The sequence below is a fragment of the Macrobrachium nipponense genome, chromosome 32 (genome assembly GCF_015104395.2).
Source record: "Macrobrachium nipponense isolate FS-2020 chromosome 32, ASM1510439v2, whole genome shotgun sequence".
NCBI lineage: Eukaryota > Metazoa > Arthropoda > Malacostraca > Decapoda > Palaemonidae > Macrobrachium > Macrobrachium nipponense.
In genome coordinates this window covers 23122989-23127223 of record NC_061094.1, presented here as the reverse complement: position 1 = coordinate 23127223, position 4235 = coordinate 23122989, and positions in this window count along the sequence as shown.

Sequence of the window (4235 nt, the reverse complement as noted above, 5' to 3'; positions counted from 1 at the left end):
CTTAAATCTGTGTAAATTCTGTTTTTGAAGCGATAAAATGAAAATATTTGAGACAGAACCAATAAAGGCAACATGAACAGTAAATTCAGCAACAACAAAACATTCACCCGAAGTAGATTATATAACACCCACGAAAATATAAACGAATAAAGAATAGAAGAGAGAGAGAGAGAGATAACGAGTAGGCAGTATTCTTTTCTTTGGCTTTTGCTTTTAAATTCAGTAAAATTGTTTACGTATGAAAATGTAACAGTTTTTGTATGCTTTTCAATCCCTTTATGAGTTCTTTTTGTATGCTTAAGTAGATCAGGAGTTTCATTTCCCTTTTACTGCTGTCTTCCTTTATGATGGTGATGGTTTCAGTTTTGTTGCGGTATATTTATTTTTCTTTGCAAGTGCGTTTTACTATTCCGTCCCAGAAAAGATTGGAGTTGCACCTACAGCTAACTGGTATTGCAGCAAAAGTCAGTTAGAAGAAATAAAACGGTAGGAGTTATGCGTGGTACATTTTATTTAAAGCTAAATAAAATTTACGTGTAATATCGTACAGGTTGGTTAGATATTTCAAACTTATGCTTTTTGGTAACATTTCCATGTTCAGAGCACCAATTCATTGTATTTCTGTGGTCGAATTTACGAAGATTATTTTGGTATGACCATATAGCGTTGCTCTAAGGTAGCCCTCATACAGACCTGGAAGTGGGGAGAGTTGTTCTTGTTTGTGACTGTCCATGAGCATCACATATGGTTTCGTTGTCATCCTTTCATAGAGCATTTCGCTTCACTTGAAATTTTCCAAATAAGCATGTTCTTTGCAGCAGCAGTTTTCATTGGTTGATGATCTAGATTAATGCTAGCAATATGCTTTTAATCCTACGTTACACATCGGAGAAGACCGCATTTATATCAGCTGTCAAATTGGTCAAAATAGTTCTGCGAAGTAGATCATCGTGATCTAAATGATAAAAAAAGAAGATTGATCCATAATACAATGTACTCGACCAATAATAAGCTTTATATTAATTTGAAAGGAAAGAGATATGGAGGTGGCGAAGAAGTGCTTTGCAAGTGGAATTTTAGCATTAACAATGTAGTCTTAAAAGATATGACATACTCATTATCTTTAGCACCACTCAAGAGAATGGTCAAGAAATCAAGAAATGGGACAGACTGAATTGTAGCCAAAGTAAGCTTTGGATGTAAATCGAGTCAGATGATTTGTTTTGGTTTATTTTTATAACATTTAAGCCGTCAACTCAAGCACTGGGTCACTTACGGCCATTCAGCGCTTAAGACGTTAAAACAAGAGAATGGGGTTGATTCAGCAGGAAGATGAAAGAGAGCTATAAGATAAAGAGGATGATGTACAACGATCTCAGTTGGAGATAGGATGAAACCAAACAGTTACACTAACAAATGTAAAGAAATGAAGTGGGAAAGAAAGTGACGTAAAAGGCTAAAAATGGGTGCAGCTGGGGGCCGAAGGGACGCTGCAAATACCTGTCAGTAATGTCTACAGTGCACCACAATGCAGTGCCCTGCAGGGAAGTCAGAGTGATGGGAAGATGCAAGTTGGTACTAAAAATGGAAGAGATCTCAGTAGATGTTTTGTAAGAATAATTGTACCTAATCTGTGTCACCGTGACAGTCGAGGTCTGGTCACAGGTGACTTGTGCTGCCACTTCTTCGAGTAACTTTAGGCTTTGTTTTAATTTAAAAAGCAACATAAACAAACGTATGGATAGTTTTTTTGTTTTTGTTTTCATTAATCTTTGAGTTTTTCATATTATGAAATGTGCTAATATCCAAAGTTTATTTTATTTAGCATCAGTGTCAAATAGGGAAAAGGACAATTCAGGATTTCTGTTACTTTTCAGTGGCAAAATGACATCCTTCATTTAACAGTTTACAATAGAGGAAGGGTGGGTAAACCTTTAAAAAATGGCATGAGGCCATTAATGACAGAAGCATCTTATTAGATACCCATCCTGATCATGGGACAGGATATCGGAAATGGGGCAACGCATGTGCCACGTCTTAATTATGATTGAAGAATGATTTAAGACGATAAACCAATAACAATAACTGGTATTTCAATGACAAATTGGTTCCTTTGAGAAACATATTAGTCACGCTTAATCATACAATAACTCACCTTTTCACATTTGTTACCGCTCGTAAAATAAAAAATGCTAATCCAGTATCAAAACCCTCCCGCTAGAGTAGCAAGAGAAACAAAGTTGGAGTTAGTAGGGCAGGAAGAACTTTACAATTGATGGGAATAAGAAGGATAATGTTCACGGGAGAAACATCATGAAGCGGAAGGGAATTTAGCCATTGCTTGTGTAAATGAAAAAATCTTTGACAAATGACAAGGTAGAACCTGTTATAAATACATATAATTTTTGCAGTATAATTAATTAATTAAAATAGTGGAGAGTGTAGGAAGATTAGTAGCTAACATAGATAAAATAAAGAACCTTTATACTGTGGTTTAGTCGTAAATAGAAAGAAAAAATTGCTGTCGGAATTAAGGATGAATGAATAGAATAAGCCTAAAGACATATAATAAACTGAGTACAGAGGAAAAAGTTTTCATTAAATCTATTGTCAATATGTTGAATATAGATTAATGTCATCTGAAAGAAATTATATTAGTTAAACTGGGAATACAATGAAGACATAAATCACAGGTGAGGAAAAAACTATCAAGATTTAAATGATGCGGCAGATTTGGGACCCAACTCTTAAGCGTTTCTAATATTCAACAGCAGAAAAAAATGACGTGAAGGGTCGATTGAGTTGTCCAGAATCATAGAATGAATTTCATTAAGTGTTTATGTGAGTCTAATGAAAGTGAAGTTAGACATATGTAAATTTTTGTGAATAAATAATTCAGGTACTAAAAGAGAAAATGTAGTTAGAAATCTTTTAGCGTTCCTTATCTTACCTTATATTGAGATTAATATAAAGGAATCATTATACCATAAATTTCTCATATTAATGAACTTTACTTAAATTATTCAGGCTATAGAAAATACAAGTCTTTCCTTTGTTAAAACAGCATACGGAGTAAGAGGTATAGCTTATAAGTTATATCATACATATCAGGTAATGTAACGTTCAGGAACCGATTCTACCACTTGCTCACTTTAGATAATGATAATGGTTCCTGTTAAGCAGAAAAATGACAGAAAAACTGGTAATAAAAAGCAACATTTATAGAAAACCATGGCTTGAAGTCCCCAATCTTGAAAGAACACGATTTGGTTATGCTTCATGAGGAAAGTCACGAATTTAGACTATTGAAAATAAATAATAATTGTATATAATATGTAATACATATATATATATATATATATATATATATATATATATATATATATATATATATATATATATATATATATATATATATGCAAGGAATTTTACCACCTCGTTAAATTGTTTTCTTAGCTGGGACGAGCTCTTCGTTGGACGGAGGTTTTCGTGCTCGCCAGCCAGTCTGGTGATCCGAAGTTCGATTCTCCATTCGGCCCAAACGCGGAGTTAGATGATTTTCTTTCTGTGATATGAAATTCATTTCTCGGTATAATGTGGTTCGGATCCCACAATAAGCTGTAGGTCCATTACTCAGGAAACCACTTGGTTCCCAGGCATGTAAAATATATCTAATCCTTCGGGAAATAAGGCTATATGGAGAGCTGTTAATCAGCTCAGTGATCCGGTAAAACTAAGATATACTTAAGTTTATTGCCGGGACGATCGGAATGGTTATTTTTCGATAGTTTTCCAGTAAGGATAGTCTCATCCTGTTATTGTTTTCTGATGTAGGTGAGGTGAAGTCTGACGGTCCGTTTCTGACTACTTCAGTCAGTATTGGTATGGAGACCTGATAAGTCATAAGCAACATGGGCGACTTTAATCGTCGTGTGAGAGTCTGGAGACCTGGTCGGCATTTGGCAGCATGGAAGACGTGTGTCCCGATTTTGTGTTTTAGGACTCAGGACCTGCAGGGTAGAGTACGAGCTTGATGTTCAGCAGTGCCAGCTTCGTCTAGGGAAGTAGTTCGTCTACTTTGAGAGTCACGTCTCCTGGTTGGCAGCTTCGGCTGTGTTGCAGTTTCGTCAGCGTGCATGCTTGCAGGAGGTGATCTCATCTGTAATTTTTTATTTTATTTTATTTATTTATTTATATTTTTTTATTTTTGCTGTCCTGAAGAATTGAATTGTTTA